Here is a 27,156-nt window from a genome sequence, read left to right on the forward strand (position 1 = left end):
AGCAATGCCAGTAATTAATAAACGACAACGTGGTTTGATCCTTCAAAACTTTGAATTCACCTTCGCAGGTATAAAAACATGGATAAAAGAAATCACCTCAGATATATATTATGGGTTATACACAAGTATATGCACTAATCGGATGGATCATACAATATTTCCGAAAGTATTCCAGCCGTCTTCAGTTTAATTATGTTGCAAAGATCTTATTCAAAAATGCAAGTATTCTTACGTTTGTGAGTCACTTTCTAATGACCAGTTATAGAATAGTACAGCACAGAACAGGCCCTTCAGCCCACAATGTTGTGCCAACCACAGATCCTCATGTATGCACCCTCAAATTTCTGTGACCATATGCATGCCCAGGAGTCTCTTAAATGTGCCCAATGACCCTGCCTCCACAACTGCTGCTGGTAATGCATTCCATACTCTCAACTCTGTTAAGAATCTGCTTCTGACATCCCCTCTATACTTTCCTCCAATCAGCTTAAAACTATGACCTCTCGTTCTAGTAAAGTTCTTACAAATGTGCGAGAACAAATCTGTGCCTGTTGAATAGAGGTTAAGGGTGGTGCTTGTTGTGAAGTTCTACAGTGGAGAAAAGAGTCAAATAGAATTAGAGGTGTACAGCACAGAAAGAGACTCTCTGCTCCAACTTGTCCATTCCAACCAGATACTTTCACTTAATCTAGTCCTATTTGTCAGCATTTGGCCCATATACCCATCCAAATGCCTTTTAAACGCTGCAATTATACCAGCCTCCACCATATCCTCTGGCAACTATTCTATATATACACACCACCCTCTGTTTACATATGCTGCTCCCTAGTTGTCTTCTAAATCTTTCCCTGCTCACCTCAAACCTATGCCCTCTAGTTCTGGACTCCCTGACCCCAGGAAAAAACCTTGCCCATTTACTCTATCCAGGCCTCTCATGATTTTATAAACCTCTCTAAAGTCAGCCTCAGCCTCCAACACTCCAGGGAAAACAGCCCCAGCCTATTCAACCTCTCCCTGTAGCTCAAATCCTCCAACCCTGGCAACATCCTTGTAAATCTTTTCTGAACCCTTTCAAGTTTCACAACATCCTTCCAAAAAGGAGACCAGAACTACATGCAATATTCCAAAAGTGGCCTAACCAATGTCCTGTAGCCACATGATCGACCAACTCCTGTACTCAATACTCTGACCAATAAAGGAAAGCATACCAAACGCCTTCTTCACTACCCTATCAACCTGTGACTCTACTTTCAAGAAGCTATGAGCCTGCACTCCAGGGTCTCTTTGTTAGTAACACTCCCTAGGACCTTACCATTAAGTGTATAAAAATCCTGCTCAGATTTGCTTTTCCAAAATGTAGCACCTCTCATTTATCTGAATTAAACTCCATCTGCCACTTCTCAGCCCATTGGCCCATCTGGTCCAGACCCTGTTGTAATCTGAGGTAACCCTCTTCCCTGTCCACTACACCTCCAATTTTGGTGTCATCTGCAAACGTACTAACTATACCTCCCATGTTCATGCACAAATAATTTACATAAGTGACAAAAAGCCATGGACCCAGCACTGACCCTTGTGGCACTCCACTGGTCACAGGCCTCCAGTCTGAAAAAAAACAACCCTCCATCACCACCCTCTGTCTTCTATCTTTGAGCCAGTTCTGTATCCAAATGGCTAGTTCTCCCTGCATTCCATGAGATCAAACCTTGCTAATCAGCCTCCCATGGGGAACCTGGTCAAACGCCTTACTGAGATCCATGTAGATCACATCCACCACTCTGCCTACATCAATCCTCTTTGTTACTTCTTGATTACCCACACACAAAGCCATGCTGACTATCCCTAAATCAGTCCATGCCTTTCCAAATATGCATAAATCCTGTCCCTCAGTATTCCCGCCAACAAATTGCCTACAGCGACGTCAGGCTCACTGGCCTATAGTTCTCTAGCTTTCCCTTACTACCTTTCTTTAGTGGCACCATGTTAGTCAGCCTCCAGACTTCCAGCTCCTCACCTGCGACTACTAATGATACAAATATCTCAGCAAGGGGCCCAATCACTGCCCCAGCTTCCCAGGGTGTTCCAGGGCAGACCTATCAGGTCCTGGGGGATAGACCCATTTTAATGAATTTCAAGATATCCAGCACTTCCTCCGCTGGGCATTTTTCAAGATGTCACTATCTATTTCCCTACATTCTCTATCCTCCACGTCCTTCTCCACAGTGTAAACAGATGCAAAATACTCATTTAGTATTTCTCCCATATTCTGCAGCTCCCCACGTAGGCTACCTTGCTGACCGGAGGGGCCCTGTTCTCTCCAGGGTTACCCTTTTGTCCTTAAATGTGTTTATAAAATCCCTTTGGATTCTCCTTAGACAGCTTTGGCAAATAGGGTTAATTTCCCCTTTTTGCCCTCCTGATTTCTCTCCTAAGTATACTTCTACTGCCTTTATACTTTAAAAATTCTCTCAATCTCTGCTGTATACATCTGACATATGCTTCCTTCTTTTTCTTAAAACCTCAATTTCTCCAGTCATCCAGCTTTTCCTACATTTACCAGCCTTTCCTTTCACCCTAAGAAGAATATACTCTGAACTCTCATTCTCTCATTTCTGAAGGTTTCACATTTTCCAGTTGTCCCTTTACCTGCAAGCATCTGTCCCCAATCAGCATTTGAAAGTTCTTGCCAAAACAATCAAAATTAGCCTTTTTCCAATTTAGAACTTCAATTTTTAGATCTGGTCTATCCTTTTCCATCACTATTTTAAAACTAACAGAATTATGGTTGCTGGGGCCAAAGTGCTCCCCCACGAACAACTCAGTCACCTGCCTTGCCTTATTTCCTAAGAGTAGGTCATGTTTTGCACCCTCCCTAGTAGGTACATCCACATACTGAATCAGAAAATTTTAACAAATTCCTCTCTGTGTAAACCCTCAACACTATGGCAGTCCCAGTCTATGTTTGGAAAGTTAAAATCCCCTACCATAACCACCCTAGATATTTGGTTCAAATGAACACCAAGGTTTCAAGCGGTTGGGTTCCACTTATGCCAATTGCCAGAGAGAACAGTAGCTATAGAATGGAGTTAGCAGCAGGGACAAAAGATGCTGGCTTCGGTTTTTCAAACCGAAGAAATATCTATTTATCCAGAATCCTATATTAAATGTGCAGTATGACAAATTAGAAGCAAGCAAACTGATGGTTGTGATCTAGAGCTGAGTGCTGCCAGTCCAATTGTGGAAAGTAATGCTGTATTCTTGGATGATGTTATTGAGGGACAGCATGTAGAGGTAGTGATGAAACAAGTGGGAAGCGAGCAATTATAGTTTGGTCGTTCTCTGGCTAAGAATGGAACTGGCAAGTGAATGTCTAACCCAGTTAGACAGTGAATAAAGAATACTGGAGAAGGGGGATGTGAATAATCTTATCCAATGCTCCTGACAAGTCAGGAAGGACAAGGAGTTTGTGTCACAATCAATTGGAATGTTATTTTTAAACATTAAGAACTGTTTTGGTACGGTCTCAAAAGTGGGAAATCTGTTTGCAGCGATTCAAACATGGAGTTCCAGGAAGTTGAGCAAAGATTTGTAAGGCAACAACTCATTCAAGGAATTGATAGATGAAAGGGAGATTGGAGATGAAACAGTAGCTTGTAAGAACAAGAGGATATTGCAGCTAGCAACTCCATCCCAACTGCTACTCACACTTGGATCACTAATTCAGCAAGGATCCTGAGTGAGGGCTTTATTTCTAAGCCACCTGCGACAAAATGACTATCTTGAAAAGATTATTGCTCCTCACCAACTCATTTTTTATTTCACTCATGGAATGTGGGAGTCACTGGCTCGTTTAGTGTTTATTGCCCATACCTAATTGCACTTAAGGTGGTGGTGGCAAGCCACCTTCTTGAACTGCTGCAATCCATTAGGGAGGGGCTCCACAATTTTGACTTAGTAGCAGTGACGTATGCATTGGTAGTCATTAAACTCTAGCGATGAAAAAAATTTCACAAACATTTTCCTTAAGTAGACCCATCATCTTCTACAAACAGAAGACTGTAAACTGTCGACATACAGCACAAGACTACTGCTAGACAAAGGATAAAAGAGAACAGAGTGAAAAGCTTATTTACTTGCTCCTCTGGTTTCCCATCTACATCCTCTCCCTTGGTGACATCATCTGAAGCATACAGGAACACAAAAATTGAGTAAACTGCTAAGCCTCCTGGAGCCTGTGCCCCCCCGTTCAATGAAATCATAGCTGATCAGATTGTGACCTTAACTCTACTTTCTGATCAGTCTCTTGTCAATCACAGGTCAAACCTCAGGTTTTGAATATATTCAATGATACACCATTGACAGAATAACACCCCCAGCAAAAGCCATCACTCCTCATCTCAGTAATAAATGAGACCCTAGTTCTTATACTTGGTTCCTTGGTACCAGATGCCCCCGTAAAGGGAAATATCCTCTCAGGATTAATCTTTAAAGCCCAGTAAGGATCTGATATATTTCAGCAAGATAATCTTTCATTCTTCTGAACTCCCAGGATGATAGGTTTAGTCCATTCAATTTCTCCTTTATCCTCATCACAGGAATGCTTCAGAATTCATTTTTATAAATGTTGTTAAAGAATAAAGTTTAAATCAGAATTTAGCATTTCATATTCCTCATTATCCATATTCAACATGATATTCCACAGGAGATAAACAAATTGAAGGTGAAAGGAGATTGCTTTATTTTGGTGTACAAGTCAACTTTCCTGATATTCATTAATGTTTTTAAATTAGATTACTTACAGTGTGGAAACAGGCTCTTTGGCCCAACAAGTCGACACCAACCCAAAGTGCAACCCACCCAGACCCATTCCCCCTACATTTACTCCTTCACCTAACACTACGGGCAACTCAGCATGGCCAATTCACCTAACCTGCACGTTTTTGGACTGTGGGAGGAAACTGGAGCACCCAGAGGAAACCCACGCAGACATGGGGAGAATGTGCAAACTCCACAGTCAGTCGCCTGAAGCGGGAATTGAACCCCGGCCTCTGACGCTGTGAGGCAGCAGTGCTAACCACTGTGCCGCCCGTGTCTCAGATGTCCTCTTGTGTGACTCAGTCATACAACACAGAAGCAGACCCTTTGGTCCACACAGTCCACACTGACCACGTTGCCAAAGTAAACTAGCCCCAATTGTCTGCACTTGGCCCATAACCCTCCAAACCTTGCCAATTCATGTACCTATCTAAATGTCTTTTAAATGTTGTAATCGTACCTGCATCCATTTCCTCTGGCAGTTCATTTCCCACACAAACCACTGTGTAAAAAGGTTCGAGAAACACATGGAGGGGACAACAGAGCCAGAGACTGACTGGGTGGGGATGTTTACAAGAAACGGAACTGACCAGTGTGCTGCATCTTGCATCAGCAATTGGTGGAGAAATGTACATGACATGTCATTCCAGAAGGGAAGGGTGTAGATTAAAAGCAAGGGACAGACAGCACAGAAACTGCAAAGCACAAGCCAAAATCCAAACAGTATTCAAAATATTAAACTATTTTGAATGATTTTGTTTCGTAAATGTACCTACAAATCTATGATGGGCCTCTAACCCGATTATTATTTACTGGTATGGGATTGACTGCCTGCGTTAGAAACACAAACCCTACAATGTGAAAATAAGCCATTCAGCCCCTTGAGTCCATACCAACCCTCTGAAGAACATCCCACTCAAATCCAGTCCCCCTACTCTATCCCTGTAAGCCTGCATTTCCCATGGCTAATACATCTAACCTGAACATTCTGGAAACTATGGGGCAATTTGACATGGCCAATCCACCTAACGTGCACATGTTTGGACTGCGGGAAGAAATCAGAGCACCCCGGAGGAAACCCATGGGGAGAATGTGCAAAGTCAGTCCAAGCAAACAGTCACCTGAGGCTGGAATCCAACCTGGGTTACTGGTGCTGTGAGGCAGCAGTGTGAATCAGTGTGCTACAGTTAAAACTGCTTCAGCTTATTTGCAATATCCATGCTCCATCTGATCCGGAGCAGTGGTTCTGATGGTTTATCTCGTGTGCGCCAAACCCCCCCCCCCCCAACGTGTCTAACCCAGCCTGCCTCCACAGCTGGCTAGCCGAGAAGCAAAACCAACTGACCGCTGCCTTGGGGCCGGGTGAAGATGTGGGTAATGGGTCGGAAAGGAGCAACTGTCGTTCTTCAAATGCTCTTTACAGCTCCAGGTTCAGGAAGGTAAAGTTGGAAAAGCTGTCGGTATTCATGGGTTCCAGGGTCTGGATTTATTGAGTGGTCCTCAGGCAAACCAAGATGGAGAAGCTAACCTTGGAGTGGGGGCCTCAAAGAGCTGACCAGCCTCTTGTTCGTTCACACACACACACACACACACACACACACAGTGGGCAGGTAGAGCATTCCAATGGAGAACAGTCCATGTACTTCCCACCTGGACTGTTAGTCTCTGAAAAAGGTGTGCGCGCCAGGCCAACGACCCATATTTACAAAACATGCAAATTCTCATTAGGAACAGGCCATTCATTCACTCCAGACTGCTCTGCCATTCAATAATATCATAGATCATTAACTACTCACATTCTTTCCTTCCTCCCAACTTACTTATAGATATCTGCCTACTTCTGGTTTAAAAACATTCAAAAACACAGCATGGCACAATCCAGAAGAAAGCAGCCCACTTAATTGGCACCACGTTCACCCCCAGTAGCAGTAGTGTGTACCATATATAAGATAGACTGCAGAAACTCACCCATGCTCCTTCCAAACCCACAACCACTTCCATCTAGAAGGACACAAATACAGATACATGGGAACACCATCCACTGTAGGTTTCCCTCCAACTCACTCACCAACCTTGAACCCATTAACAATAGACTTGGAAATATATCACCATTCCTTCAGTGTCTCTGGATCAAATTCCTGCAACTCCCCTCCCTAACTGTACATGTAACCCCACTATACTGTTCTACATCTGTAAAATCTTCCACACCATTCTGTTTTGACATGATACCTTAATAACTTGTTATGACCTCTCTACTTTAATTAGTTTGTAGTTTTTGATTACTTGTTTCTTTGGTTAGACCCTTGGCATGAAACTCTTAGACCCATTGTGTTATTCCAGCCATTAGATTTGTCTCCAGCACTACCTTATTTTTATTTTTTTATAATTATCTCTCTCCACCTCAATTAGATTATAGGTTATCCCTTTCACTAGCTATTCAGTTGTTGACACTTTACTCACACCATCTAACACTTTTGATCACCTGCAAAGACTTGTTATGCAGCCCATCGGCACTCCACATCTTTTGATCACTCTGCCTATAAATTCTGTGCCTGCGTGCTTTTCTTCACCTTACTTGACAAAGGGGCAGTGCTCTGAAAGCTAGTGATTTCAAATGAACTTGTTGGACTACAACCTAGCGTTGCGCGACCTCCAACCCCGTCCACTCCATCCCCTCCCTAACAGCATTGTGGATCCACCTACAGCAAGTGGACTACAGTGGTTCAATAATGCAGCTGACCACCACCTTCTCAAGAACAGCGCGGGACAGGTAATTAGTGCCAGCCCAGCCAACGACACCCCTATTCCATGAGTGAAAAAGAAATCATAAGGAAACAAGCTGTTGGAAACCCCTTAAACACAATAGTAACTTGATAAATATCCTTTCACAGGACAATGAAGACCAGCAGTCAACTCGATAGTGACAGACTTCATGACTGTAGTAACAAGCTGTTGGAATAAATGGACATGTGGCAGCTGAAATTGAACAGGGAGGTGCAAAGTGATATTCTTTCAACTGAAATGTGAGGGCCAATATAAAATAAAAGGTTATAATTCTAAACAGAGGAGCAGAGGGACACGGTGTATCATAAATGCTTGAAGATGGATGGTGACATTGTAAAAGGGTGTAATAATGACAGGGACAATAAGCCAGAAAAGAGCCATGAAAGTGTAAAGGAAGGGCGTTCTGGTGAACCTTCATACAACACAAACTTGGCTTCATTTGGAAAATTGTGTCCATTACTGCTCATCACAATTGGGGTCGGATGTAAAAAGGTTGAAAGCAGAGCGCAGAACAACTGACATTTATCAGACAGCCTTAACATAGAACATAGAAAAGTACAGCACAAAACAGGCCTTTTGGCCCACGATGTTTTGCCAAGATTTAATCCTAATGTAAAATATAACAACTTAACCTACCCACCACTCAACTCACTGCTATCCATGTGCATGTCCAGCAGTCGTTTAAACGTCCCTAATGACTCTGCTTCCACCACCACAGCGGATAACGCATTCCATGCATTCACAACTCTCTGCATAAAGAACCTACCTCTGACGTTTCCTTTATACCTTCCTCCTAATATCTTCAAACTATGACTGCTCGTACCAGTCATCCCACCCTGGGGAAAAGTCTCTGGCTACTGACTCTATCTATTCCTCTCATTATTTTAAACACCTCGATCAGGTCTGCTCTCTTCCTCTTTCTCTCCAGAGAAAAGTCAGAGCTTATTCAACCTTTCTTTATAAAGGCAAGCCCAGCAGTCCAGGCAGCATCCAGGTAAACCTTCTTTGCACCCTCTCCAAAGCCTCTGTATCTTTCCTATAGTAGGGCGACCAGAACTGGACACAATCTTCCAAGTGTGGTTTCAAAAGGGAAATATAGCACTGGAGCAAAACCTCGCAGCTCTTAAACTCAATGCCCCTGTTAATGAAAGCCAAAACACCACATGTGTTCTTAACAACCTGATCCACTTGGGTGGCAACTTTGAGCGATGTATGTACTTGAACACCAAGATCCCTCTGTTCCTCCACACTGCCAAGAATCCTGTCTTTAATCCTGTATTCAGCATTCGAGTTCGATCTTCCAAAATGTATCACTTCGCATTTATCCAAAGTGAACTCCATCTGCCATTTCTCAGCCCAGTTCTGCATCCTATGTTGCCCTGCAACCTGCAGTAGCCCTCTACACTATCGACGACACCTCCAACCTTTGTGTTATCTGCAAACTTACTAACCCACCCCTCAAGCTCCTCATCCAAGTCATTTATAAAAACTACAAAGAGCAGAGGCCCAAGAACAGAGCCCTGCGTGACCCCAGTCAACATCGTCCTTCAGGCAGAATACTTTCCATCTACAACCACACTCTGCCTTCTGTTAGCCAGCCAATTCTGAATCCAGATAGCCAAATCTCCCTGTATCCCATACTTCCTGACTTTATGAAATGAACATAATGCAACATTCCAAGGCCTTTCACAGCAGGGTTCTGAAAGTAAGTAATACCGAGCCACATAAGGAGAAATCGAGATGGCAGAAAAGAGGCAGAAAAGATTTACAGGGATGGCTATGTAAGCACGGTCAGGGACAAGGGACCTTAGCTACGTGGCTAGATTGGAAAGTTTGGATTTATCTCTTCAACCTTCTCTGAAGAGATCAGTCTAAATTTCTCCAATCTAGCCACGTAGCTAAGGTCCCTCAAATGTTGTGTCAACGTTTAAAATATCTTCTCTCCAGCCTCTGCCAAGGAATTAAAACAAAGACAATAGCAACATAGTACAAGATATCCAATTTGTAAGAAAGCTGATTAACATGAACAGCAGCAGTTATAACTTATTCCAATTTTGTAATTGAAAGACTAATACCATTGTTTGGTTATGTACAATTGCATGTCAAGTGAATAAACAAAGCATTGACTGTACCCAAGTAAACCAAAGACCGCTCTTACAAACACAATACAAATATTTACATATATTTGAGGTGCTAGAAAGTCCAATAACAGAGAAAGTGATGTCTGCAGATGCTGGAGATCAGAGTCAAAAAGTGTGGCACTGGAAAAGCACAGCTGGACAGGCAGCATCCGAGGAGCAGGAGAGTCAACGTTTCGAGCATAAGAACTTCATCAGGAATTTTTGGTCTGAGAACTGAGCTGACTCATTACCTTTAGTAGGGAGACCTGAGACAGTGGTCTTTCTCCACTGTGCCTTGACAGCAACTGCCCCAAATTGTAGTACATCCCTCACCACGTAATCCTGGACCTTGCAATGTGCCAGTCTGCAGCAATCAGGGTCAACTCCTTGTTCTGGAAGACCAACATGTTTCAGACAGACCAAAGACCATCATTCAATAGCTTGATGGCCCTCTCGACACAGCTGATTTTTGTCTCTGTTCCCCAGGATGCACATTGACTGAAGAGCACAGACACCTATGTCACAGGGCTGCTTGTGATGGACTTTGACACAAACCACTCCAGAATTCCTTTGCTGAGGCACATTCCAGAAGGGAGATGTGTGACAGTCTCAACGACCTCACCACCTCCCAGTCATTTTCTGTCAAATGACTTTGACAGTCTGCTCAGGAAACCACTCAACAGGATCCACCCACTCCTATTCCCTCAGGGTCTCAACAACTATGTGCGCTGACCACTTCCTGATGGACTGGTGACCAAAAGGTATTTCGCTTTGCAAATTTCAGTGAAGGTCAGGTGGAACGGAACAGTCAAACCACTGGGAGTGTTCTGTGGCAGTGAGGCCAGTCCCATCCTTCCCAACACCAGGGACAAGTAGAACCTCAGCACATAGTGACACTTGGTGTTTGCATATGGAGGGTTTGCGCAGCTTGTTGCAGCCACACAGAAAGGTGGCCATCAGGATGAGGGCAACATTGGTTACATTGTTCCTCCACTTATCCAGAGTTTTGGACATGAAATCCCTACAGACCCAATCTATCTTAGGCTTCCAGATGAAATGGAAGACGGCTCAGGTGATTGAAGCCCTCGGATCTGATAATTCTATGGCGACTTTACTATTTTCCACCCCCTCCCCCGTCACAACTGAGTTCCTTTGACCAGAGAATGGAGTGAGTTTGATGGTACTGTTGCAAGAATTAATCAATTATTCTCAACCTCCATTGAGCTTTCAACATAACTTGTTTATCTCAAGGACTATCTGCTTCCACCAATATACACAGTCTGCCTTAAGTCTATTTCTGATGGAACGTTCAACTATCATTCTCTACTCAACTATCCTAATGCTTTCCTGGTCAGCCTCCATAAACTTAAGCTCATTCTGAAATCCATTTTTATATCCTTGTACAAACTTCTGTTCACCAATTATTCTTGTGTTTGTGGTCTTACATTGGCCCCTGCTCCTTAAACATTTTATTTTAAAGTTCTATTGCCTAAGTTCAAACATTTTTATTGTCTCTCCCTTCCCAAGCTTTAACTTCAAGCTTTACAACCTTCCAAAAGTTCAGCTTCCCCTGCTGCCCACCCTCCAGCCAATTGGGCTTTCAGGTACATGGGCTCAAAGCTCTGGAATTCTCTCCCAAAAACTAGCTGCTCTCTTCCCCCCTCAAGTACAGCTTAAAACAGATCACCAAGCAAATTTATCTTCTCTCCTCAGACCACTTTGGGAAGGTCAATGTTAGTCTAATTACAGTAATTGTGTACCCTACAATGACTTCCCACATTTAAAAGGTGCTGTTAAACTAAGTAATTTATAAAGCATAATGCTATCCGAAATTAAGCACAGGCCTTCCCCTAACATTGACAGATCCAAAGCCTCAGCAAGTGTCATTGGTTAACTATCAGAAATAAGACTTGTTGATTTTTCTTTTCACTAGCCCTTAGATGTGAAGTCAGCCCTACCACTAACTGAAAAGGGTTAAACCTGGCACCTTTCAGGTCTGTATGATGGTGTATCACATGTTACATAGCCACATATTGTGTTAGCAGCAGTTTCAAATAGGAATCAAGGCTGAGCTTGAATAAAATCTTTCCTTCAAAGTGATAGTCTTATTAAACAAAAGAGTAAAGAATAAAGGACACCTGTCATGAACAAAAATAGAGTTGTATTGTATAGAATTTTACCATATTGTGTAAAATATTTCTATAGTCATCATTTTCATCTCCTTGCAAACTCAAAACCAGGGCTGAACAAAAGTTCCAGAGACACAGTCCTTCAGCAGAGAGACAGACCCTTTGGTCCAAACTGGTCCATGCCTACCAAGATGTCCATCAACGCTAACTCCATTTCCCATTATCTTCCTAAACCTTTCCTATCCATGTAGTTATCCAAATGCCTTTCAAAATGTTGTTAATGTACCAAACTCATTCCATATGTGTACTGCCCTCTAAAAATAAAAAGTTGCCCCCCCAGGTTCACTTTTATTCTTTCCTCTCTAACCTTAAACTGAAGTCTAGGCTGCAATTCCCTAACCCTGGGAAAAAGACTGAGTGCATTTACCCTATCCACACGTCTCATGATCTTCCACAAGATCCCTCCCCCAGTCTATGTTCTAAAGGAAAAAAGTTCTCACTTATCCAGCCTCTTCCTATAACTCAAGGGTCTGAGTCCTGGAAACATCATTGTAAATTACTTCCAATTTAATAACGTCCTTCCTCGTAGCAAGGTGACCAAAAACCAAGCACACATTCCAAGTGTGGCCTCTCCAACATCCAGTACAACTGCAATATAACTTCCCAACTTCTATACTCCAAGCCCTGACTGAAGAAGGTCAGTGTGCCAAAGGGCTTCTTCCTCAATGCCCTGCCTGTGACTCTACTTGCACTTGAACACAAAAGGTCCCTCCGTTCCACTACACTCCTTAAGGCCCTACCATTCACCGTGAAATTCGACTTGACGTTCCAAAATGAAAGACCTCACACTTGTCTATATTAAACTCCATTTGCATTTTTCAGCCCATCTCCCCAACTGATCAAGGTCCTGCTGCAATTTCTGATAACCTTCCTCACTGTTTACAACACTGCCTATTTTAGTGCCATCAGCAAACATCCTAACCATGCCTTGTACATTCTCATCCAAATCACGGATATACGTAACGAACAGTAAAGGGCTAGCACTGATCCATGAAGCCCTGATCCACTAGTCACAGGTCTCTAGTCCAACAATTATTCTTGCACTATTACCATCCTTCCTATCATCAAGCCAACTGTGTTTCCAATTCCCCCTGGATGCCATGCAATCTAACCTTCCAGAGCAGCCTATGATGTGGAACTTAGATCTCAGTAAGGCTTGAGATTATGTAGACTGAATCAACTACCATGCCCTCATCAACCTTCCTGGTCACTTCATCAAAGAACTCTACCAAACCTGTGAGGCATGATCATCCACGCACAAAATGATGCTGACTATTCCTAATCAAATGCTGTCTTCCCAAATTCAAGTATATCTTCAAAGTTTGTGAGAAGATTTGTAGCTCAGGTGCTCGTTGCTGTGGTTCTGTTTGCCGAGCTGGGAATTTGTGTTGCAGACGTTTCGTCCCCCGTCTAAGTAACATCCTCAGTGCTTGGGAGCCTCCTGTGAAGCGCTTCTGTGATGTTTCCTCCGGCATTTATAGTGGTTTGTTCAACCCAAACTCTGGGTCAGATATGCAGGTGACACCTTTGTAATCATTACCACCACAAATAGAAAACACATACCGGATTATCAACGCCACACTCACAGGAATCCGATTCACTAGAGAGGAAGAAAAGAACAACCAACTCCCATTCCTAGACGTGATGGTACAGAGAACACCGAACGGAAAATTCACCACTAAGGTATACAGGGAAGCAACACACACACACCTGAACTACGAAAGCAACCACCCCAACACACACAAAATAAGTTGCATCAAGACACTGTTCAAAAAGGGCCACAACATACTGCAGCACACCAGAACTGCAAAAAGAGGGAGAACAACACCTATACAATGTATTTGCAAAAACGGATACCCCCGCAATCTCATCAACAGATGCCCAAGAGAAAGACAACGGAACGAGGACATGCCACAACCCAAGGAATGGCCACGTTGCCATACATAAAGAGCATTTCTGAACTGACAGCCAGACTACTCTGACCACTAGGACTCATAACAGCACACAAACCAACAGCCACTCTCAGACAACAACTCACCAGAACGAAGGACCCGATACCCAGCATGAGCAAAACCAATGTAGTGTACAAAATCCCATACAGGGACGGCACAAAACACTACATAGGACAAACAGGAAGACAGCTAACGATCCGTATCTATGAACACCAACTAGCCACGAAACGACATAACCAGCTATCCTTAGTAGCCACACACGCAAATGGCAAGCAACACGAGTTCGACTGGGACAACACTACTATTACAGGACAAGCCAAACAGAGAAGAGCCAGGGAATTCCCAGAGGCATGGCACTCATCCACAGATTCTAACAAACACATTGACCTGGACCCAATATCCGGCCACTGCAGCAGACAGGTAGAACTGACAACTGGAAACAGCAGAGACAAACCACTATAAACGCCGAAAGAAATATCACAGAAGCGCTTCACAGGAGGCTCCCAAGCACTGAGGATGTCACCTAGACGGGGGACGAAATGTCTGCAACACAAATTCCCAGCTCGGCGAACAGAACCACAACAGCAAGTATATCTTAACTCTCAGAATCTTCTCAAGTAACTTGGGGCAGCATGGTGGCTATGATTGGCACTGCTACATTACAGCACCAGGGACCCAGATTCAATTCCAGTCTGTGTGAAGGTTGCACATTCGCCCTGTGTCTGCGTGGGTTTCCGCCAGGCTGGGGGGTGGGGGGGGGGGGGGGGAGAGAGAGAGAGGTGTGGAGGAGTCGTCGTCGAGAACTAGAGGGTATAGGTTAAGGGCGACAGGGGAAAGTTGCAAAAGGGACCTAAGGGGCAACTGCACGCATGAGGGTGCTGCTTGTACAGAATGAGCTGCCAGAGGAAGTGGAGGATGGTACAATTGCATCATTTGAAAGGCATCTGGAGGGGTATATGAATACAAAAGGGTTATAAGTGCTGGCAAATGGGACTCGATTAGGTTAGAATATCTGGGCGGGATAGACGGGTTGGACCGATGGGTCTGTTCCATGCTGTATTTCTCTATGACTATCAGATGCCTACAGTGTTCAGGGATGTGTAGGTGCATTAGTCAGGGGTAAATATAGGATAATAGGGTAGGGGAATGGGTCTGGGTGGGTTACTCCGGAGGGTCGGTGTGGACCTGTTGGGCCAAATGACCTGTTTCCACACTGTAGGGATTCTATGATAACATACGTATCAGAATGTTTGGCTTCCTGGTATTTAGTTTCCTGCTTTTTTCTTTGCAGCCCTTCTTGAATAAGGGCTTGAAAGAATCACTACCCTCCAGTCTTCTGGGACCTCACCCATGGCTGACAATGATGCAAACATATCAACCGGGGGCCCCCCACAATTTCTTCCCTAGCCTCTTGGATATATCTGGTCTAGAATTAGACCATATATTCTAATAATCTTTCATTTATTAGAATATATGAAAGAATATATGAAAGTGGATGAATCGAATAAATCCAACACCACCTCTGAGAGATGGACTGTCCCCAAGATACGACCACTAACTTCCCCCAAGTTCTTAAGGCTTCATGTCTTTTTCCAACAGTAAATACAGAAGAAATATTCATTGAGAACCTTGCGCACCTCCTGTGGGTCTACACATACATGTCCACTTCAGTCCCTGAGAGGTCCTATTCTCTAAGAGAAAGTGAGGATTGCAGAAGCTGGAGGTCAGAGTCACAAGTGTGGCATTGAAAAAGCACAGCCGGTCAGGCAGCATCCGAGGAGTAGGAAAATCGACATTTCTGGCACAACTTGACAGAAACATTGATTCTTCTCCTCGGATGCTGCCTGATTTGCTGTGCTGTTCCAACACTTTTAAATTAGATTAGATTCACTACAGTGTGGAAACAGGCCCTTCAGCCCAACAAATCCACACAGACCCTCCAAAGAACAACCCACCCAGACCCATTCCCCTACATTTACCCCTGACTAATGAGCCTAACACTATGGGCAATTTAGCATGGCCAATTCACCTAGCCTGCACATTTTTGGACTGTGGGAGGAAACCGGAACACCCAGAGGAAACCCATGCAGACACGGGGAGAATGTGCAAACTCCACACAGAAGGTTGCCTGTGGTGGGAATTGAACCCGGGTCCCTGGCGCTGTGAGGCAGCAGTGCTAATCACTGAGCCACCGTGCCGCCCCAAAAAAATATGGAACGCTTCACGAATTTGCGTGACATCCTTGCAGAGGCCATGCTCATCTTCTCTGTATCGTTCCAATTTTAGCATATGTGTTGCCGAAGTGAGCACATTCTCAGGTCCTATTCTCTCTCTAGTTATTCTTTTTCCTTTTAAAATACCTCTTTGGATTCACCCAAATCTTCTCAGCCAAGGCTATTTCATGCCCCCTTTCCACCCTCCTGATTTCCTTCAAACATAGAACAGTACAGCATGGTACAGGGCTTCTTCAGTAAACTCCTGTGTATCTATATACCTCCAGGGATTCCTTTAATCCCAGCCGCCTGTATTTGAGCCATACCTCCTTTTTTCTAGTTAAAGCCTCAATATCTCTCATCAATCACGGTTCCCTATTTTTGTCAACCTTGCCTTTTAATTTCACAGGAAGGTATAAACTTTGTACTTTAGCTATCTCCCTTTTAAAAGGCCTTCAACTTGTCAGATACCTTTGCCAACAAGCTACTCTAACCAACCCTGCAAGGTCCTGCCTTATTCCATCAAAATTTGTCTTGCCCCAGTTTAGAACATGAACCTGTGGTCCAATTTTGTCCCTTTCCATAACTATTTTAAAATTACTAGATCTATGGTCACTGGTGCCAAAGTGCTCCCCCAGTGTCACCACAGTCACCTGTCCTGCCCTATTTCCCAAGAGTAGTTAGAGCTTTGCCCCTTCCCAAGCAGGACCCTCTACATACTGCTTGAGGAAACTTTCCTGAACGCACTTAAATTCCACCCCATCTAAGCCTTTAATGCTTTGGCAGTCCCAGTCTATGTTAGAAAAATTAAAAACCCCTACTATGACAATCCCATTGAATCTGCAACTCTCCCCAAACTCCATGCATATTTGTTTCACTAACTCCCATTGACTATTTGGGGGCCTATTGTACAACCCCAATAATATCACCATCCCCTTAACTTGTTAACTCCACCTACAAAGTCTCACTAGATAATTCTACAGTTACTTCATTTGATTATTACTGTAATAGTCATCTTAATCAAAAGCTTACTCCCTCTTCTTTCTTTTGACCAACTCTGTCCTGCCTAAAGCACCTGTACCTCCCTTAGCCAGTGCTGTGAAGAAGGCATATACTGTACTGGGCTTTATTGGTAGAGGAATTGAGTTCCAGAGTCCTGAGGTCATGTTGCAGTTGTATAAGACTCTGGTGTGGCCTCATCTGGAGTATTGTGTGCAGTTTTGGTCGCCATACTATAGGAAGGATGTGGAGGCATTGGAATGAGTGCAGAGGAGGTTTACCAGGATGTTGCCTGGCATGGTAGGAAGATCGTATGAGGAAAGGCTGAGGCACTTGGGGCTGTTCTCATTGGAGAAAAGAAGGTTTAGGGGAGATTTGATAGAGGTGTACAAGATGATTAGGGGTTTAGATAGGGTTGACAGTGAGAACCTTTTTCCGCTAATGGAGTCAGCTGTTACTAGGGGACACAGCTTTAAATTAAGGGGTGGTAGGTATAGGACAAATGTTCGGGGTAGATTCTTTACTCAGCGGGTTGTGATTTCATGGAATGCCCTGCCAGTAGCAGTGGTGGACTCTCCCTCTTTATGGTCATTTAAGCGGGCATTGGATAAGCATATGGAGGTTATTGGGCTAGTGTAGGTTAGGTAGGCTTTGGTCGGCGCAACATCGAGGGCCGAAGGACCTGTACTGCGCTGTATTTTTCTATGTTCTATGTTTCTGGATTGGCCATAATATCCCAATCCTGCATACCTCTCCACAGCCTGAACTCATCAGCCTTACCTGTCATACCTCTTGCATTGAAATAGATGTAATTTAATCCAACAGGCATTCCTTGCTCCCTGTCATGTTCCAGCCTGACCTTCACTTTACTATTTCTGATTACTGCATTTCCTTCCAACATCGTACTTGCCTCCATGCTGACGATCAACCCACCACCCTGTAATCAGATTAAACCCTCTCTGGAGTACAGCAACTTATCTCACATTATAAGTCACATTTTCCGATTAATTTGCATTATCAAACCTGGCCACCAAGACATTGGACTCCCTCCAACTCAGATGTAATCTGTCCCTCTTGTACAGGTCACCTCTGCCCCAGAAAAGATCCAAGTGTTCTAAAAGTCCAAATAACTGTCCCCTGTGCCAGTTCTTTAGCTGCGCATTTATCTACCATATCCTACTTTTCTTACCTTCACTAGCACATGGCACTGGAAGTATATGGAAATGACCACTGTGGGGGTCCTGGACTTGAAACATCTTTCGTAGCTCTCTAGCACCACTCCACAGGTCCACACCCCTATGTCATTTGTGCCAACACACAATGACCCCTTAAAAACTAGGAGAAAGTGAGGACTACAGATGCTGGAGATCATAATCTAAGAGTATTGTGCTGATGAAGCTCTTCACCAGGAATAAAGGGAAATTCCTCATTCCTAAGGGCTTACACCCGAAACGTCAACTCTCCTGCTCCTCTGATGTTACCTGACTGTGCTTTTCCAGCACAACACTGACTCCCCCTAGAGAACATTCTGCAGCCACTCCAAGGCATCCTGGAACCTGGCATCCGGGAGGCAAGGCACCATTTGGGATTCCCATTTATGGCCACAGAATCTCTCGTCTGTCATCCTATCACTAAGGTCCAGCTTAACATTACCCTTTCCCACTGTGCCCGAATGTCAGTCGTCCAATGATTCACTTTCATTGTGAAGTGTTAATGGAGTACAGCACCTTATCTCACATTATAAGTCACATTTTCGGATTAATTTATAATTTCTGATAGTCTCTAGATAAATTTAAAGGGGTGGCACACAGTAGCTCAGTGGTTAGCACTGCTGCCTCACAGCATCACGGACCTGGGTTCAATTTTAGCCTCAGGCGACAGTCTATGTGGAGTTTGCACATTCTCCCCGTCTACGTGGGTTTCCTCTGGTTTCTTCCCATAATCCATAAGGTGTGCAGGTTAAGTGAATTGGCCATGCTAAATTTCCTATAGTGTTAGGTGCATTAGTCAGGGTAAATATAGGGGTGTGGAAACGGGTCTGGGTGGGTTGCTCTTTGAAGGGCTGGTGCTGACTTGTTGGGCCGAAGGGCCTGTTTCCATTAACAATTTTTTTGAGAACATTTTATAATCAGCCAAACTAAAAATCAAAGGAGCAAATTTCTGCAGTTGCTGGAAATCACAGTGGGTCAGGCAGCATCCAAGGAGAGAGCAAGCATTGAGTTTAGAATACTCAACATCAGAGCTGGAGTGAAGTGTGGAGGAAGCAGATTGATGGTGGAGAAAGGGTGTTGATAGTGCAATTAAGTAATTATTATGTCAGAATGGCAGAACAATGGCACATCTAACTGCCAAACTGGAAAGATCAGGCAGGAGGCTGGAAGAACACAGCAAACAAGGAGTGGAGAAGTTGACGTTTGGGTGTAACCCTTCTTCAGAGCTGGGGGCGGAGGGGGAGCATCAGATAAAGGGGGTGGTGGGAGCAGGGTGGTGAAGTGGGAATAAGTGAAGACAGGTAGAGGATACAGCATGGTTGGTCAATGGGAGGAATGAATCCGGTTGATGGCAGGGAGGAGGTGGAAGGGAGGGGAAGGGGCTGGGAAGGGAGGTTATTAGAAATTGGAGAACTTAATGTTGAGTCCTCCAGCTGTAGGCTGCCCAAGCAGAGGATTCCTTCCATAAAACAACCAGGTCATATCCCCCGTCTTCACCTATCCTCACTTCGCCACAATAGACAATAAATGCAGGAGTAGGCCATTCTGCCCTTCGAGCCTGTACCGCCATTCAATATGATCATGGCTGATCATCCTTAATCAGTATCCTGGTCCTGCCTTATCTCCATAATCCTTAATTCCACAATCCTTGAGAGCTCTATCCAACTCTTTCTTAAATGAATCCAGAGACTGGGCCTCCACTGCCCTCTGGGGCAGAGCATTCCACACAGCCACCACTCTCTGGGTGAAGAAGTTTCTCCTCATCTCTGTCCGAAATGGTCTACCCTGTATTTTTATGCTGTGACCTCTGGTTCAGCACTCACCCATCAGTGGAACATGTTTCCTGCTGCCAGAGTGTCCAATCCTTTCATAATCTTATATGTCTCAACCAGTCTTCTAAACTTAAGGATATACAAGCCCAGTCGCTTCAGTATTTCAGTGTAAGGTAATCCCGCCATTCCAGGAATTGAGCTCGTGAACCTCCGCTGCACTCCCTCAACAGCCAGAATGTCTTTCCTCAAATTTGGAGACCAGAACGGCACACAGCACTCCAGGTGTGGTCTCACCAGGGCCCTGTACAGCTGCAGAAGCATCTCTTTGCTTCTAAATTCAATCCCTCTCATTATGAAGGCCAGCATGCTATTAACCTTCTTCACTACCTGCTGTACCTGCATGCTTACCTTCATTGACTGGTGTACAAGAACACCCAGATCTCTCTGTACTGTTCCTTTACCTAAATTGATTCCATTGAGGTAGTAATCTGCCTTCCTGTTCTTGCCACCAAAGTGGATAACCATACATTTATCCACATTAAAAACTGCATCTGCCCACTCACCTAACTTGTCCAGGTCACCCTGTAATCTCCTAACATCCTCATCACATTTCACCCTGCCACCCAGCTTAGTATCATCAGCAAATTTGCTAATGTTATTACTAATACCATCTTCTATATCATTAACATATATTGTAAAAAAACTGCGGTCCCAGCACGAATCCCTGCAGTATCCATTGGTCACTGCCTGCTATTCTGAAATGGAGCCATTTATCACTATTCTTTGTTTTCTATCAGCCAACCAACTTTCAATCCAAGTTAGTACTTTACCCTCAATACCATGCGCCCTAATTTTGCTCACTAACCTCCTATGTGGGACTTTATCAAAAGCTTTCTGAAAGTCCAGGAACACTACATCTACTGGATCTCCCTCGTCCATCTTCAGAGTTACATCCTCAAAAAATTCCAGAAGATTAGTCAAGCATGATTTCCCCTTCATAAATCCATGCTGACTCTGTCCTATCCTGTTACTACTATCCAGATGTGTCGTAATTTCGTCCTTTATAATAGATTCCAGCATCTTTCCCACCACTGAGGTCAGACTAACTGGTCTATAATTTCCTGCTTTCTCTCTCCCACCTTTCTTAAGAAAAGTGGTATAACATTAGCCACCCTCCAACCCGCAGGAACTGATCCGGAATCTATCGAACTCTGGAAAATAATCACCAACGCATCCACGATTTCTCGAGCCACCTCCTTCAGTACCCTGGGATGTATACCATCAGGCCGCGGGGACTAATCAACCTTCAGACCTATCAGTATCTCCTACACCAATTCCTGGCAAATATAAATTCCCTTCAGTTCAGGTCCTTCAGCCACTGTTACCTCAGGGAAATTGCTTGTGTCTTCCCCAGGGAACACAGATCTGAAGTACCAATTCAATTCTTCTGCCATTTCGTTGTTCCCTGTAATATATTCCCTGTTTCGGTCTTCAACCTGCTGCTACCACCCCCTTTATCTGCAGCTCCCTCTACACCTACCGAGCCCTGAAGAAGGGTTACGCCTGAAACTTAGACTTTGCCACCTCCTGATGCTGCCTGGCTTGCTGTGTTGTTCCAGCCTCCTGCCTGTGTATTTTGGATTCCAGCATCTGCAGTACTTTTCATCTCTAAACTGGAAAGATCAGACAGTCAGAGAGAAAGTGGGGGGGGTGGGGGGGGTGAAGAGAGCAGAAGAGGACATGGTGACAGAGAACACAAGGTAAAGCTGAAAAGCTGAAGGAATGGAATTCCAACCACAATCTGAACTTTCTCCCCCCCCCCCCCCCCCCCCCAATTATTGCATAAATGTCATCCCCCCACACACTTCATGTCAGTTCTGAAAGAGTCATTAGCCTCAAAAGGTTAGCTTGCTCTCTTTCTATGCATGCTGTCTGACCTGCTGTGACTTCCTGCATTTTCTGTTTTCAACTAGTAATACTTGGAAATCTACCCAATTACCAGCATGTTCACAACAGATGCTCAGATGGAAAAAGGGCAACAAAATATAGCAATTACCTGAATAAGTGGCCATATAAAAATGTTTTGGCACAAGCAGTACCCACCCACATCACCACTAACTGCCCTACAACAAACTTTCCTTCCATAGAGTTTCTAATAATATTCAGAGAGGAAAAGTAGGTACTTTGACACTGGTTAGCATTTTTAAAATCAATGCAGCACTGGAATAACCTAATTGTCTTTCATTGGCTGCTGCATGGCAATTTCCTAACAACAGATTAGGGAGAGATTACAAATTTAGAATCCCACTACTGTTGGCAAATCTGAGTTTTAAATCCCAATGGCACACTATTCACAGGGGTATTAGCTCAAGTGTTCATGCCATACATATTGAACATATTACCACTAATATTGTATGGGGAATAAAATCTAAGTTTAGTCAAATGTACATTAATGTAATAACACCCACCTTTTATTGCACAAGTCATTGCATATGTTGCTCTCATCACTACCCAACTCAGCACTAAAAAGGTTCGAAGAACACGTGAAGATAAAATGTATAATTGCATTGTCGGGCATTTGCTCACAGCTCAAATTTCGCAGCATAAGATGTCTCAAAAGGTCATAATTACACTGAATAGAAACCCCAGTGACAACAACAATCCCAAATCGCTCAACTGTACAGGGAAACAGCAGGAAGATTGGAAAAGCAACAGCAATTGCAAAATCTACAATTAGGAGAACTAAAGGCATTTCTGCAGCAAAGTCAGGCAGTACGTTGGTTCACTGGTGCCAGGTTCCCGATGGAGGGCTTATGCCCGAAACTCGATCTCCTGCCTCTCGGATGCTGCCTGATCTGCTGTGCTTTTCCAGCACCACACTGTCAATTCACGAGTGCCAGGGTCAAGGACATAACTAGATTGCAGAGCTCAAGTCTTGAGGAGGAAGGGAAGAAGTGGTGAACAGGAGTGCTCAAGACACCAACAGCTTAGATGGAACAAAGCTTGGGATCTTGCAGGCAGATTTTAAGAAGTAGCACTATAAGCAGTACATACGTTGATGTCTGAATGACTCTTGGTACTGCAGGCTCAGAAGCAGAAAGACAGGACGACAGAGCAAATTAATGTACGTTTTAAGACAACATGCTCAGGGAGAGCTTTTCAATTCCTGGGACATTGGAACCATTTCAAAGGGTGCTGAAGCTGGTTGAGGCTAGACAGATTTAACCAGAACACAGTCAGAACCAAAGTCTTTTCGGTCACTACTAATAGTAAGGGTTTAAACTAACTTAATTGGGGAAGGGGGATGAGAACTTGAATGTACACCTTGCTTTCCTCAATGTTACAATGAATTGGAAGAGACAAATAACACTAGAGTAAGTAATGCTAAGATTGCTAGGAGAAAAGCAAGTGCAAAATAGTTTAATTACGTTAACAATGCATGTATGTGAATAAAGAGTGTAGTGAATAAGTCTGCCGAGTTCCAACTACGCAGTCAGGTGGGAATATGTTGTGGCAATAATGGAATCCTAGTTCAGAAAACTAACAAAAGAGTAAGACTATTAAATATTCCCAAACAAAAAATGTTCAGCAAAGATTAGGAGACAGAGCTGTAAAGGTTGTTTCTGAAGAGTTGGTTCAGGTACAATTGAGTTACATTCCCATGAGGGGCAAAGATAGGACAAACAAAGCCAGAGCTTCCCATAAGACAAAAGAGAGAGAGAGTAAGGCAAAACAGACAAGAAAGGATGCATTTAACAGACACCAAATCAATATGTTTCTAGACAGTAAATAGGGAAAAACTGTTCCCATTAGCAGATGGCTGAAGGACACCAATTTAAGTTAAATGGCAAAAAAATTAAAGGGAAAAAAAATAACTGTACACAGGTGACTAAAATCTGTCATTAATACACAGGAATCAATTTCAATGGTAGCCTTTCAAACAAAAATGGAAATGTTTGCACAGCTTTGGAGAAAAGGCAAAAGAGTCAGACCAGCTCTCACAGGGAGCCAACATATACACAGAATGGTCTTCTCTGTACTATAATCTTTTAGCGACAGTTAGTGAAAATTTTCACTAACTTTCACATTTAACACTAATTTCCACATTACAGCAGATACAACTTTCACAATTTTATAGTTTAAATTGCAATATGCTCCTAACTATATTCAGCTCACATTTTACGCAGAAACTAACCCACCTTCCATTTCAAACAATTACAATTGGACATCACATCTACAAATTCTCAGAACTCTAGCAGAGCACATCTGCACTTGGATCTTTGATCAGGAACAAACTTATCAGTAGGAATAAGAGACATGCAATTTACATGCATACCAATTTCACAAGTTTAGAACTGACATTTACATGTAATACTCATCCATACCTCTCATTTTATGTAAGCTGTTCAGTTAACAAATATAGGCACTCGGGACTTCCATTTCTCAGTTTGTTATCTTTATTCAAAATCTTCCTAAATTCAGGTTACCATGCCACCACAATCTCTCTCCTACCCACTTGTTTTTATTTCACTCTGATTAGTATTCAGGCAGGAGCCAATGTTGGACTGCCATCAGCTTCAAGTAACATAAAGAAAGAAAAAACAATAATTCGGGGTGTAACAGCTTTGGCTTATGCAAGCGATAATGATATAAAATCTGGATGATTCTTTCTGATCACCCTTCCTTGCTGGGAGCATGACGGCCAATTACACCAGAGAAGTTAAAAGACAAAAGACTTAACTGGGAAACTTACACGATCAAAACACATTCGAAAAACAAACTGATTGCTAAAATTTGAAAAAAAAGGACCATTTAGAGTTTTTGATGTACACCCCTCGCCCAAAATCTGAAAGTTTAGACCAGAGTGGTGCTGGAAAAGCACAGTAAGTCAGGCAGCATCCGAGGAGCAGGAAAATCGACGTTTCGGGCAAAAGCCCTTCATCAGGAATGGAGGAAGGCAGCCTCCAGACTGCAGAGATAAAAAAATCTGAAAGGCTGAGGGAAGCTTATCCTTTTGGTTAAGCACAGACCCTCAATGCGAACTGTTTTTTGCCCCAGATTCCCATTTGATACAGCACCTCCTCTTGAGGAGAGGATAGTGAGGGAGGCAGAAGGACACCCTGCACCAAACCTACCCCCATTTCCTCTATTAAATAAGAGGCTGATGATTAAAGACATAATGCGGGGCGTACAAAATAAAAGCAGCATACCCCCCATCCCCCTGACGGTCAGTGACACTGTCTCTGAGTGACTGCCCCTCGGCCTGGGCCTGGGCCTTGACCCTTCGCCGCCCCGCCAACTAACCGGGTGCCCACAACTCGAAAGGCCGCTCCCGGCCGTTACTCACCGGCAACAGAGGCCAGCTGACCACTCACTCCGACAGCAAACTGCTCACCCGGCTGAAAGGTAAAGATTTTAGGAACAACGGTGGTGGGGGGGTTGGAGGTCGGGCTAAGGAATAGATTCACTGAAGCGCAAAAGATAATAAACGGGGGAGGGGAGAAGGGAAAAAAAAACTCAGAGACAACCTAACCTAATGACAAACGCCCGGCCATGTCGCCTTCTCCTATTGGTTGTGTTGAGTGATTGGCGGAGAGTGACCGCTGACGATTGGGTGGACGTCACGCCAACCGTGACCAGGGCGTACCCGCCCCCTGCGGAGGCGCTTCCGGTTATCAGGCTTGGTTGCGAAGCGCGGCGCCTACGTGATAAAAGCGGTCCCTGCGCGGCTGGCAAACCAGTGCGCCCTGTGAAAGTAGCGCCGCAATTTACCCCCCTCCCCCAGCACCCCCCCGGGATAGGTGCGTTCAAACCCCTGCAATAACCACAGCGCGGAACCCTTATTCTAATGACGGAATTTTCAAAGTGTCCTTGTTTGCTTTCCTGGGAAATGCCTGGTCTTGTCACACTGAGTAAAGGGGCACCACAGACATTACGGCAAAATATTATTTCGCCGATGAGCCAAGGCCCGCCTCCCAGCTGCTGCCATTGGTGGAGGGGAGAGCTTGGCAACATTTGAGGAAGGTAGTTTGTGGGCAAGTGAAAGGTAGTCGGCTCTCTCCACCACCCACCATGTAAACCCAGAGCTCATCTTCTGCTCTTGATAGGTTAAGGGAGCCAGTGGGAGGCAGCTTGGAGGAAGGCACATATGCAACCTCCATCATTAACGCTGGTGTGCTATTTCCGTATGCTTCACAAATGTGCACCACCCTCTCTTGCTTAAAAAGTCGACGATATTCCTATGCAAAACAGCGACAACTGGATAAATAAAAAGTTTCTGTGTGAAAATTATCCATATCGTACAAATATTTTGCATTCAGGCTCATGAGATTATTCAAGTTTCCGGAACAAATGATAGCACAGACTATGGAAAGGTTAAAAGTCTAACTTAGGCACTGGAGATAAGGGTAAAAAATTAGGTCTGCAGATGCTGGAGATCACAGCTGCAAATGTGTTGCTGGTCAAAGCACAGCAGGCCACGCAGCATCTCAGGAATAGAGAATTCGACGTTTCGAGCATAAGCCCTTCATCAGGAATAAGAGAGAGAGGGCCAAGCAGGCTAAGATAAAAGGTAGGGAGGAGGGACTTGGGGGAGGGGCGATGGAGGTGGGATAGGTGGAAGGAGGTCAAGGTGAGGGTGATAGGCCGGAGTGGGGTGGGGGCGGAGAGGTCAGGAAGAGGATTGCAGGTTAGGAGGGCGGTGCTGAGTTGAGGGAACCGACTGAGACAAGGTGAGGGGAGGGGAAATGAGGAAACTGGAGAAATCTGAATTCATACCTTGTGGTTGGAGGGTTCCCAGGCGGAAGATGAGGCGCTCCTCCTCCAGCCGTCGTGTTGTTGTGTTCTGCCGGTGGAGGAGTCCAAGGACCTGCATGTCCTCGGTGGAGTGGGAGGGGGAGTTAAAGTGTTGAGCCACGGGGTGATTGGGTTGGTTGGTACGGGCGGCCCGGAGGTGTTCTCTAAAGCGTTCCGCAAGTAAGCGGCCTGTCTCACCAATATAGAGGAGGCCACATCGGGTGCAGCGGATGCAATAGATGATGTGTGTGGAGGTACAGGTGAACTTGTGGCGGATATGGAAGGATCCCTTGGGGCCTTGGAGGG

The 27,156-nt window shown here is 44.3% G+C and overlaps 1 protein-coding gene and 1 non-coding gene across 5 annotated transcripts in view; both read right to left on the reverse strand.

Annotated features, from left to right (window-relative positions):
• The window catches only part of kdm4b (lysine (K)-specific demethylase 4B), a 509,300-nt gene extending 483,722 nt beyond the window's left edge, over positions 1–25,578 (reverse strand). For 2 of the 4 annotated variants that reach the window (XM_060846207.1, XM_060846206.1), the window contains exon 1: positions 25,403–25,572. The gene's annotated coding sequence lies outside the window, so the exon portion shown is untranslated. Of the gene's footprint in view, positions 1–25,402 lie in introns of all 4 variants that reach the window. The other 2 variants (XM_060846205.1, XM_060846209.1) reach the window with 2 other exon arrangements.
• LOC132829255 (U6 spliceosomal RNA) lies at positions 16,066–16,170 on the reverse strand. The gene has a single exon (XR_009646228.1). It is a non-coding gene; the product is annotated as a U6 spliceosomal RNA (small nuclear RNA).
• Positions 25,579–27,156: the final 1,578 nt, after the last annotated feature.

Source organism: Hemiscyllium ocellatum, chromosome 28 (genome assembly GCF_020745735.1).
Source record: "Hemiscyllium ocellatum isolate sHemOce1 chromosome 28, sHemOce1.pat.X.cur, whole genome shotgun sequence".
Classification (NCBI taxonomy): domain Eukaryota; kingdom Metazoa; phylum Chordata; class Chondrichthyes; order Orectolobiformes; family Hemiscylliidae; genus Hemiscyllium; species Hemiscyllium ocellatum.